Source organism: Pogona vitticeps, chromosome 12 (assembly GCF_051106095.1).
Source record: "Pogona vitticeps strain Pit_001003342236 chromosome 12, PviZW2.1, whole genome shotgun sequence".
NCBI classification, from domain to species: domain Eukaryota; kingdom Metazoa; phylum Chordata; class Lepidosauria; order Squamata; family Agamidae; genus Pogona; species Pogona vitticeps.
The window spans coordinates 8,459,241-8,472,071 of record NC_135794.1 but is presented as its reverse complement, the minus strand read 5'-3'; the positions used below and the strand labels follow the sequence as shown (position 1 = coordinate 8,472,071).

At 44.7% G+C, this 12,831-nt stretch overlaps 1 pseudogene across 1 annotated transcript; it reads right to left on the bottom strand.

Annotated features, from left to right (window-relative positions):
- Window positions 1-516: 516 nt before the first annotated feature.
- Window positions 517-11,795, bottom strand: LOC144584596 (methionyl-tRNA formyltransferase, mitochondrial-like; annotated as a pseudogene). The gene is made up of 9 exons (XR_013538958.1): window positions 11,441-11,795; window positions 9,713-9,925; window positions 7,290-7,412; window positions 6,303-6,405; window positions 5,986-6,059; window positions 4,982-5,073; window positions 3,969-4,050; window positions 3,356-3,438; window positions 517-2,938 (listed from the first exon to the last, which is right to left on the bottom strand). The product of XR_013538958.1 is annotated as a methionyl-tRNA formyltransferase, mitochondrial-like (transcript).
- Between the last annotated feature and the right edge of the window lie 1,036 nt (window positions 11,796-12,831).

Sequence of the window (12,831 nt, the reverse complement as noted above, 5' to 3'; positions counted from 1 at the left end):
AGCAGTGCCACCTGCTGGTTCACTGGGGACAATGCACCCAGTAGCTTGTAAAGATGAACTATCCACTGGCCCTCCTTGTGGCATGTGGAAAGAACTCACAAGGGCTCTACCTGCATGAAAGCTGTTCATACAAACAGAATTGGAATGTCTATAACTCACCTGCAGAATGCATGCATGGGACACAATACCCCAGTTTCACACCACCTCCAAGAATGGGGGAACAGGTGAGGCAAAAGCTCTACCTTGAAAATCCATCACCAATGGGGATTGCATCTGAGCTACGCAGAGTATGTCTTAAAAAATCTATAATTAAAAAAATATGTGGAAGGCCCAGGATAGGCGCTTAAATGCAGAGTGTGTTTTGCTGACTCTGCAACCCCATTCCATCTAAGCCAAGAATGGACCAACTTGCAGTCCTCCAGCTACTGCTGGACTGCACATCCCATGAGCCTTAGACAGCACAGCCAGTGGTGGAACTTGTAGTCCACAATCTTAAAGGGGGCAATGACCTTCTAGTGAAGTAATTGCTTCCATTTTATTATTTTGTGGAAACCAAATATGCACTGCCTGGAACACCCGTGAAGTGTGCACATTATTTCTAAAACCTCCATGTCCGATACATCAATACATTGGCAAAAGTATGTCCCTGGAGGGCTGCTGCCATTACATTACTGGCAAGTACAGTGGTGCCTTGCTTTACGAGCACTCCGTTTGACGAAGAAATCATATTATGTTGAAGATTTTGCGATCGCAAAACGATGTTCCCTATGGGGGAATTTTGCTTTGCGATGATCGGTTCCATTTCGGTAACTGATCATCGCAAAGCGATGATTTTCGGCCAGCTGATCGGCAGCTTCAAAATGGCCAAGGGTGGAAAACATGGTCGCCTGCTGTTTTCTAGCACGGATTCCTCGCTGCACAGACAGAGAAAATGGTCGCGCTATGGAGAATCTTCGCTGGACTGTGAGTTTCAAGCCCATAGGAACACATTAATTGGGTTTTGATGTGTTTCTATGGGCTTTTTAAAATCGCATGACGTTTTCGTTCGACACCGATTTTTGCGGAACGAATTAACGTCATGCGAGGCACCACTGTAATAATTTTTTTCCCCTGGGGGAAGATACACTGAAATGTTGCTATGCAAATGTCACCAGGGGGAGGAGATGATGACCAGTACTACTGTGCGGACATCCCAAATCCACTGTGTGCAATGCATTTCTGCAGGAGCAGCCAGTGCAAAAGAGGGACATTTTCCTAAACAGAAACTCTTTCCTGATCAACATTCTCTCTAATTTCCACACACCTCCCTGGGGTGACATTCCACAACTAGAACAAAAGGGGCTGGAAACGATAGGTGTGTGTCCACGGAGGGGTTGGTGGAGTCAAGCAACTCGGGCTTCTTAGAGGGAGACTTGCATTGCTATACTGATATATCAATAAATTATTTTATATACAGTGGTGCCTCGCTTAGCGATTGCTTCGTTTAACGAAGAATTCACTTAACGATGTATTTCTTGGAGGAATTTTCCGCATCGTTTAACGATGTTCTCTGTGGAGGATTTTCACTTAACAATGTTCGTTTTCGCTCATTTTTAAGTGTCTTAAAATGTTTGAATGGGACAGTTCAATGGATTTAAAGGGGAAAAACAAAAATCACCAAAAACTAACGAAGACTCAGAACAAAGCCAAAATAAGTTTGCACATGTTTCACAAGGTGCACTACCGAACCCAAGCATTTAAAACAGGTTTCAAACATTTTAAGACACTTAAAAATGAGCGAAAACGGAGATCGGAAAGCCATTCAAAAGCATTGCAGCCGGCTGCAACGCTTTTGAATGGCTTTCCGTTGGGGGAAACATTGTTTCACTTAGCGATGTTTCCTATGGCGATTTTTGCTTAAGGACGGTAATCTGTTCCCATTGGAACGGATTAACCGATTTTCAATGCATTCCTATGGGAAATGGTGTTTCGCTTAACAATGTTTTCCCATAGCGATGGTTTTTTTGGAACCAATTAACATCGTTAAGCGAGGCAACACTGTATATACTGCGCTCTCTCAGAAACAAATCTCCCTCTAAGATGCCCGAGTGCGAGTCAATAAAAATAAATTATTTTTATCTCAATAAACATAATTTATTGATAAATCATTATAGCAGAAACAAGTCTCCCTCTAAGATGCCACGGCATAAAATAAAACAGGAGGAAATTGTTACTGATAAACGTTTTTCGGACAGTAGTCCTGGGATACAAACCACAGCACAACAGAGGTATGGAAAGTATTGGAAGAACTTTTTCCTAGTGTGACTAGGGCCTTACTCTGCTTGGCAATTCAAGAGTGTGACAAATGTTAAGGACTGGCACATCTATACGCCAGCTTTCCATTTCTAGACGATACACCACCAATTTCATTCAAATGGGTATTTATGTTGTCCAATATAGAAAGTGGGACATTGTTCTCTTGCAGTATTTTTCAAAATGGCTGTTACTAAATTCTGCATTCTTCTTTTGGATCCCAAAGCTGCACTTTAGAAAAGAACCTCAGAGCATACTCATAACAGAGGATATGAATTCCAGGAAATTCTTCTGGCTGCACTGAAAAATCCAGATTTAAAAAAATCCGTTCAAGTGTTCAAAAGGAACCCTTCACTTCAGGACGGATTTGAAACAATGCCGAGGGGCTTCCAGCCATATCATCTGGAATCATCACCTGATTCTTCCGGACAGTAATTCAAGTCAATTGCTGCTGTGCCTTGTGTGGACGCAACACTCTGCTTTTGGAACTGTTTTTTGTTCTGGCCATCTGGAGTGTCTGAAACCTGCACTCTCTGAGAGGCATTTTGGAATTCTGCTGAAACCAGGGATGCAAATATCCATTGTAGAATTCAACAGCTGTCAGCTTCTTCTTAAGGATCACGGTCTTTGCTCCAACCCAGCCTTCCTAGAAAAGGGAAATAGGCAAAGTGAGACTGGGAAAGGCCAGAGCACTTCCTGCAAGTCTACAGGGTCACTGCCCACAGCTAGAGGCTAAGCATGCTGTCCCTCTCGGCTTTCAAGGCTTTGTAATGCCATCTTTCTTCGGCTACAGGAGTCAGCTTGGAGAACATGGGGGGGGGGCAGTGCCTGATTTAACCACAGAACTTTGTCTGGGAGAAGGAGGAGGCAGAGGTTCCAGAAAGGCATTAGCATCCACCATAGTGTGCATTTTGAAGCCAGGGTAAAGACGACATGAGCAAGCAAGTAGAGCATAAAGTTACACTGGAAACCATTCCTTCAGTTTAACAAATTGGGACTAGACCACTGCCCCAACAGGGAAAGGGGCATTTTAAAGAATAGAATACCACACTTAGGAACATACCTTGCAATGGATCACTAATGTTTCTGACTTCTTATCGTAGAACACTGATCCTGGGAGAATCTCATTTTCAGGTCTTAACCTATCTGGACAGAAAACACATGTTCTACTCACTGCTTTCCCACAACAAGTGATTATTAAGTTCAACCTCCTTCCAAAACCTCATCAAAGCAACAGATCTTAACCGTGCTTCCCAGTGCTCCTTAAGTTCTGGCCTCGGTAAGGCTCAAGGAGAGACTTTTATAACTCAGCTGGATCAGGTAATAAATCTTAACACACCTCATACTCTCCAAATTTGTTTCTGGGATCAATACATGCATGGTGCTTTTTGCTGACCTTACATGTCACAATGCACTATAACACCACTACCACTTTCCTATGTAAGGGGAGTGGCTTAGCTTTCAGTTACTAAAGGCTTTATAGATCCAAAGCAGTACTTTCAGAAGGGGACATACAGCCAAGCTGGATGGCAAAACAGTAGTAAAAACACTTGCAGGAAACAAATAATGGGGAACAAAAGAAATATAACCTACTTCACAGAATGCCCCGCAGTGCCATTTAACCTTTATTCCCCAGCGTTTTACAAATGGGAATATTAAATGATTCATTTACGAACCAATAAAATCCGGCAATGTCTCAACTTCTGCAAGATCCAGGAGCTTTACCACACTGCCCATCCACAGTGTTCGCAGGGGCATCTGAAAAGATACAGCACAATAAAATATTTAGGCACAGCATATATTAACACGAGGCATCTTATGTCTCAAGAAGTGGCGTTGTCCATGAAAGCTTACACTGAAATATAGCAGTTAGTCTTTAAGGTGCGACAAGAGCTTTGTCTTACATGGGAGAAATTCAGAGTTACAGTACTTGCTGCTTTACAGGAATTCTAGGGAACTGTCTTACATTGAGCCAGACCACGACTCCACCTGGCCCAGAGTTGCAATGACTGGAAATGGTTCTCTAGGGAGTTCAGACATTCAGTTCCCCAGGCCTACCAAGGACTTAACGTGGGACAACTGCATGCAAAGCATGTACTCTTGACAGACCAAGAGCGCCTCCTCTGGGAAGGTGCCATGCTCAGTTACCAGTAGAGAAAAGAACTAATTCCTCCTTTCCCCTGATGGTGTTTCAGCAGAGGCATGGCATGTGTAAGATGAACAGGATGTCGGCTCAGCCTGGAGGAGGTCTCCAGGCATAGGAGCAGAGCAGTCTTGTTAGTCTAGGGCCGCAAAACCACCAATAATTTGCATAGCACTTTACTCAGTAACTGGCTTTATCCACCACCAGCTTCTCTGGCCTGCAATTAAATGTATCAGCACCGAGAAAGAGGAGTGTGTCACTGGAACGTTTAATACATGAAGCGAAATCTAAGGCTAACAACAATAACACGTATTTCACCTGCCAAGCTCTATACAGTTATGTTGGGGAAAAGGCACAGAGTTTATGTTTAGTATTTGATCACTTTCTATTTGAGGGTGGACCAGAAGCTTCAAATCTGCTACTGTAGAAGTACTTTTGGTTGCTTTTCTTGATGTTGAATGTTCCTATGTGTTCTTTTCAAGTCACAGCAAAGTAAAAGTTGGAAGCGAGTAATTTTTGTAAACATATTTGCAAGAGTGTTCTTACCAATGTTCCCAAGGCACGGTGCATCCTTAATATTTGCTCAGGGGCCTGCTCTTCCCATTGAATGCAGCTCTTAGCAGCAGTAACTTTAGGAGCTTTAAGACAAAATAAAAGCAAATGCAGGAGTCAACAGACCACATTTTACACCTTAGCTTTTTAAATATTTGGACATCTCTTCTAAATAAACCCACCATTCAGATAACTTCATCACTAGTATTAATTTACTATAGTGTACTGTGATGTCATCATCCTTCTTCATCTTAAAAGAATGCCACCAAACTCACCTCTTGGGCTCCCCACCCACCCACAAATACTGATGCTCTACGGTGATTCATTAGAAGAATCAACTGCTGTTCCTAATTTTCCTAAATGAAAGGGGGGAAAGAAACCATTCCTGGTGAAAAACTGATTGACTTATTTCAAACACCTTGTAGAAGAACCCTAACTAATAAAATAATAGTAAATTAAGAAGGGAATTGCACCAGTCTATTACACCAGTTATTTCCAGCCTTTCTGACACCAGGGACAGGTTTAGTTGAAGACCTTTCTCCCAAGGACTGGGGGAGGGTACTTGTTATGCAGTAGGTTGTTGGAAAACAGCTTTGAATCAAGCCCATTACATGTATTGTACCAGGACAAGATGAGTGGTGAGCAGGAGGTGAGATGCAATTGAAGTTCCGCCTCCTGTTAGATCAGCAGCGGCTTAAAATCTAATAGGAGTGCACACTCCTACATTAGACTTTAATGCCACAGGCCCAGTCGATTTTGCAGCAGCAGGAGGGGAGTGAAGCTCCACCTCCTGTTAGATCAGCAGCAGCTCAGAACCTGATAGGAGCGCGCTGACAGGAGGCGGAGCTTCGCTCGCCACTCACCTCCTGTTCGCCGCTCATCTGTCCTAGTGGCCCGGTCCTTCCAAGGCCACGGACTGGGACTGGTCTGTGGCCCGGGTCTTGGGGACCCCTGTATTAGGCAATACTGACTTCACTCAAGAAATACTCCAAACATACCAGCTGTTGTTCCTTCCTTTGGCTGCTCTCTCGTTCCTTAAACTTTCGGCTAAGTTTTCTAGAACAGCAATGAGCTGAGAAAAGAACATCCAAAGCATACATTACAAAAGATAGACTCCAACCAATGTGGTCATATTTATTCAAATTTCTAAACCAGGGAAGCACGTTTCTCTATTTTTATTATTTCATCTGTCTAAAAATTAATGCTTCAACCCTCGGATGATCAAGTTCTTCTTGTTTGGTTCACTGATACATAAATCCATCACTACCATTTCTTGTTGCAAAACCCACTTTGAGGAAGGGCCATGTTAACTTACCATGTCTGCACCCAGTTTGGATAACACTGACTCCAATTCTTTTGCCGTGCAGTTGGGTAGAACTGGAACGGTTTCCTGTTTAATTATGGGACCTACATCAAACCTATGGACATAACACATAGCATTACCTTTTTACTTTTAACTTGGATTTATGGTTATAAATAAAGAGTAAGAGCTCATGAGAATTCATAAATCAGTGGGAAGACAAGGAGGTGTCAGAAAATTATAGATACACATCCCTGTAAGAAACAAGCCTTCAGTGTTTGATCTTACAAGGCCGCCGTCAGTCAGAGCTGCTTTAAGTGCCCTATTCTATAAAATCTAGATAGTAGATATACTACTGAATCAATAATCTATTTAAGAACTGCAGTACAGAGATACCAGAGCAAACATGAACTAAGGCAGTTTTTGCTGAACATCTCTACATACTTCTACATCTCTACATAAAACATACTGCCCAATGGTTTTAGATCACATGAAACCTGCTACAACATTTTTGTAGTGTGAAAGCTTTGCTTTAGGTTCCAGACGACCAATGCCATTCGAACCTCTCCTCTCGTTCTCCCGCCCCTAGTCTTCATTCAATGCCCACTGTAGGATATACCTCCTAAACAAGTTCTTTTTGGCCCTGCTTCCACTTGTCATTACTGAAAAATGTTTTGCATTTGGGGCGCTCTCCTTACTCTGTCACTCTGGCTACAAAAACACTGACAATAACAAACTAAGTTCTTATTATTTATTATTAACTAATAACTAGCCATTCTCTACTTTTTTTAACAAGGTCCAGACAGCCCAAAGATATAAAATCAAACTGCATAATCCTAACCTTTGAATACATAATTTTTTTTAAAAAGAGAGAAAAGCATCTGTAATGGCACAATGTAGTTTTAACAGATGGGAAGATCACTCAGCACCCACAAAATTTTCAGAGTTGCTAACAAAATAGGTTTTGACATGTTATTCCATTAGATAAAATAGCATTTATACCTCTTTGGCCTAATCTGCATTATTGTCACCCCAGTAACTGTATCTCCATGGAGTACTGTGTGGATGATTGGTGCGGGACCACGCCATCTCGGAAGACAGCTGGGATGGACATTCAATACGCCACTGAATCAGAAATTTAGAAGAAATTTGGAAATCAGAAGAGAATACTAATTCTATAATATACATAAGCACATAAGTGACCAATTTATTTATTTATTTGATTTATATACCACCCATCTGGCAGCCAAGGCCACTCTGGGCAGTTTACAACAAATAACAAAAAACAACAGCAGAGTAACAAACTAGCAAATAGCAACATTAATACATAATACAAAAATTATAATACAATAAACACAATTAAATGTATAGAAAAATAAAAACATGGAACATGGCAGTATGATAGAAGTTATATTATTGGACACTACTATGTCAGAGTATAGATAGTTCAGGGAAGGCCTGTTTAAATAATGAGGTGTTTAGTAGCTTTCTGAATGTGCCCAGTGAAGGGGCCAGGCGGACTGCGGGCAGAAGAGAGTTCCACAGTTGCGGAGGTTCCGTTGAAAAGGCCAGACTTCCGGTGGTTGTTTTCCAGGCCTCTCTCGGGGTCAGGCCTCTCAGCCGCCCTGCCTGCAATGACCTTATAGGATGGGCAGACCTAACCGGAAGGAGGCGCTCGGCCAGATATCGAGGTTCCAAACCATTTAGGGCCTTATAGGTTAGTACCATCCCCTTGGGTAGCCAGTGTAAGGCGGCCAGGGTGGGGGATATATGTTGACATTTTCTAACCCCACTCAGAAGTTTCACCACCGCATTCTGGACCCATTGCACTCTCCGTAGCAGTTCCAAGGGCAGCCCCACATAGAGATTACCAGCACATGGACCAGCGTGGTGAGGGACCTGGTGTCAAGGTAAGGACGCAGCCGGGCTTGACACCAGGTCAAGCTTTAGGTGGAAATAAGCCGATCGGGCCACAGAAACTATTTGAGATGTCATTGACAGTGATGGGTCCAAAATCACGCCCAAGCTATGAACCTTATCTTTCATGGAAAGAGTGCCCCCCAAAAAAGATAGGGAGGGACCCAGACCACAGACACTAGGGGGCCCCATCTATAGGATTTCCATTTTGTCCGGGTTCAGCCTCTGTATTCCCTCATCCATCCCACCACCACATCCAGGCAGCACTCAAGGGACAGAACAGCGTCCACTGCAGAAGGATGGAAGGATAGATAGAGATGGGTGTCATCCGCGTATTGGTGACACAAAGCTCCAAACTCCTGATGACATCCCCCAGCGGCCTCATATCGATATTAAAGAGCATTGGGGAGATGACCGACCCCTGCGGGACTCCACAATTGAGAGCCAACGGAGCGGACAACATCTCTGCAAGCTGAACTCTCTGAGGACAGTCCTCCAGGAAGGATCGGAGCCAGGCCAAAGCCTGAGCATCAACCGCCAACCCCGAGAGCCTCCCCAGGAGGGTACCTGGGGTATCAAAGGTGGTATCAGTGGTATCAAAGGCCACTGAGAGGTCGAGGAGAACCAGCAAGGACATTTTGCCCCTACTGGCCTCCCTCAAGAGGTCATCTTGCAGGGTGACCAATGTGGTCTCTGGGCCACGATGCGGCCTGAACACAGACTGGAACAGATCAAGGGCATCAGTCTCCTCCAGGAGAGCATGAAGCTGGTTGGCCACCACTCTCTCTACCAGCTTGCCAATAAAGGGCATACTGACGACTGGACAACAGTTGTTAATATCATCAGCAGCCAGATTGGTTTTTTTTCCAGATAGGCCAACCCCTCTTTAAATAGGCATCTTAACATTCAATAAAGTTGTTGCAAATATATACTGCTCAATTATGGTCCCTTTTCCACTTTATGTACAAATGTATGTTTCTATCAAGGTGCATTTGATTTAAATCACAATTTAAATCATGCTTTATATTTAAAACATTGTGGGTTTTTTGATTATTTACATTTTTTTTTAAAAAGCAACTTTTAAAATTTTTAATTGCAATTTAAATCAATTTGATTAAAAAAAAATTCTTCCCACCCTGGGCTGGCATTCTGACAATTAACCTTATAAACTGTAGACAGTAGAGAAGCAGAGATTTGAAGGATAAGGGAAGGAAAGTGGAACAAGAAAACAATCTGATTTTTTTTGAAATTGTTACATAAAACTGAAATTGTAAGATACAAACAATTTAACACAGTGATAAAGATCCCCTATTTTCTTCACCTTGGAAGAGAGTGATAATAAGTTGAATACTTCAGGGAATACTTCTAGCAGGCTCCACTTCAGGCACCAGTAACTTCATCCCACGCAGCATCCCTCCCCAGTGGTCAGAGACCTTCCACTTATATATTAGCCAAATACTCTGAATTATTTAGATCACACTGAGCATGCTCCAAGACCACAGTCTTACTATGGGAACTTCAAGATGAGGTCCTCATGGAGAAGATGGCCAAATGATGCCACCACACCGATGTCAAAGTGCTCGCACCAGGCAACATCTGGCCAGAAGTGGACAGGGAGTTGAGACTGCTCTGCATAGTTCTTGACAGGCAGTCCTTTTGGCAGCTGGGGCTGTACAGTCACCACCTCCAGATGGTCTACAAGAGCATTCGGTCTGGGCTCCCTGCAACAGGACATTTTAAAAAAAGAGGTCAAATAGAAGATTTGACACTGCCAAGTTACCACCATGCCAAGATTTGAACCCCACAAGAAAACTTCTTTATACCAAGTCAGATATCTGCTCATCTAAGCCTGTACTGTCTCCTCTAGGGGAGGGAAAACTCCTGGGGCTAAAACTGGCTGTCTCTACTTTCACAAGGGTGATGTCCTTTCCCTGTAAGATCAATGTTTGGTGATTTCCCAACCTTTGCACAGTGTTCTTCTTCCTCAATTCTAAAAGAGGTTGAACCTCTAAGGCTTTGTTAAAGATATAGTAAGTTCAAATGCTCGTTGATCCTTTGACGCCACCCACCATCAAAATAAAAACACCCTGAGATTGCTTTTGAAACAGAATGAGCCTCTCACACTGAAAGGTCTGCTTAAACTTGCCTCACATCTCTTAAAGTCTTGGTCACAAAGAAGTCACCAGAGATTACAAGGAGTGAGCCTGTCATTTGTGCACAAAGGATATGCTCTGCTGCTGAACTAGTCTTTTTATTCATACTTCTACTCCCAAACACTCTGGATCCCCATTATTCTGTATCTTGTAAATCATCTATGATGGCTTTCTGCAGACTTACTGCCATACAGTTAAATTACGGACTACAAGCCTTTAGTCATTCAAGAGCCTCCATTACTGGACAAAGTATGTGCAGTTGAACGCATACTTTGTCCAGTAATTATTAAGTCCAGAGCACAGAAAAGAGTTCCGACTCCTGTCCTCTGAAGACGCCGGCCACAGACACTGGTGAAATGTCAGGAAGAACAACCTGAAGAACACGGCCAAACAACCCAAAAAGCCTACGAGAACCATCGGATCCTGACTGTGAAAGCCTTCGAGAATACAATTCTTAAGTTCTTTGCACAATTTCTACATTTGCTGTAGATGTGCTTCTCATTTGCTATTTCAGATGGCTTCTAACACTGTTTCACATCATTGATACAGAGAAGGAGAGAAGCTGCTTGGAGGTTTTTCTCATGCCAGTGTAGGAATTAGATAAATAAATGAATAGATCCTGAGGGTCTCGGGAAAAGTCCCTGCTGAGGCTGTCAAGATGGAACCTGTGCAGAGCGACTCTAGAAGGGCTTTCCAGGGAAGGGAGATACCGAAGGAGGGATTTTAGGAATGATGCTTCCCCCCCCCCCGTGAGTTTTAATGGCCCTGGAGGGATCTGAAGCCAAGCCTGCTGGGTCCTGGTCCGGCCCACGAAGCCTTGCACCACCCGAGGGAACCTCCAGCCCCTGAGCTCCTCGGTTCCACAGCAGGGATGGATGGGAAACCGCCTGCTGCCCACGACCCTCGCCCAGCCCACGCAGGCCATCCCGGGCTCTCCGAGAAGCCGGTCCGCTTCCCGGGGCTTTCTCCCCCTGCCTTCCCCCCCCCCCCGCTCAGCCACCCTTCAACCCAACTTCCGGTTGCCCTCTGACCCCCGACCCCCACCCCCGCTTCCCCTTTCTACCCCTGGGCCACAGGACGCACCGAGTGGCCTGGAGGGCGCGGAGGGTCTCGACGGAGAAGTCGTCGGTGCCGAAGAAAAGGACCCTCCAGGGCGGCCCCGCTCGCCTCCTGGGCAGCTCCCCGGCCGCCGCCGTCCCGTGAGCCCGCCTCCAGCCGTCCCGCCCGACCCGCCACAACCAGCCCCTCATCGCCCCTCCACCCGCCTCCTCCTCCCCCCTCAGGCGTTGGCGTCGCGCGGCGATGACGTCGAGCGCGCTCGCCCGATTCCGAAGGCACAGTTGCGGGCGGGGAGAGCAGGCGGCGTGGGCGGGGCCTGGAGCCAAACGACGTCCTGGCCGAAGCGTCATCTAGAAACCATGGCAACCGTATCCATGGCTGCCGATCCCCCCCCCCCAGTTCCAGGCCTCCTTGCTGTACATTCTCCCCCCCACAGATCCTGCTGTGTTGACACCCGAGTGCCTTGTAGGCAGGAATGCAACCGGGAGAGCTTCCCTGTTTTTTAGCTTTAATACTCTGTTTCAATAATGTAAGGCGCCTTGGTTCTTTTCTTAGGAGAAAAGGGCGGTGAAAACCTTTTAAATAAATAAAATAAATAAATACTGTGTGTCTGTCTGTCTTTGCTAGTTTCGTTTGAAGTCACAGTGAAGCTCAAGAGACAGGAAAAATAGGAGTGACTGCCAGATTCCAGCTCTTGAGCCTCAATTTACCTCCACAGTTTCAGACCTCTGAGCAGGTGCACAATGTCTCTCTGTGTCACTGAAAGATCAAGCTGTGGGTTGGCTGGGACCACGGTGGGCTTTAGAGGACAGTCAGTGGATCTGAAAAACAGTCTCACGGCCTAACACATTCCGAGACTCTAAAGACGTCACTGTGAGCCGAACAGTCTCCATTTTCTCTGACTACAAATCCCACTCTCCTTCAGATCATCACATCCTGTTCTGAGGATTATGAATGTTCTCGCTCTCTCTTTTTCCCTTGATAACAGATCAAGACTCAGTTCTGTATTTTGGAACAAAATAATATGACGAATGGCCAAAGCTCCAGTGGGAGATCCCCTGGGTAACACTAGTATATATGAAAATATCTCTGTTATGTTCGATCGCAGGCTGTCCATGCGTGTCATGAAAATGGGGAAGAAGGCGAGCACCAGGGTTCATTAATAGCACCATATGTAGGTGACATGGTCAAATGCTGTGGGATTTGCACTACGTCTAAAAGGGGTGAAATGTCAAGTCTTTGACTGACCGCATGATACAAAACCTGCTTGCAATTAGTTCCCGTCTTTTCTGCTCCCAAAGTGGCTTTCCCCCCTCTGTCACTGGGACCTTCTCCTTTTTAAAGCTGGCATGATTCAAATGGGCCCTCTCCTCTGTTGCTATTTTATTTTCTTTAAAATATTTTACCATGCTTTT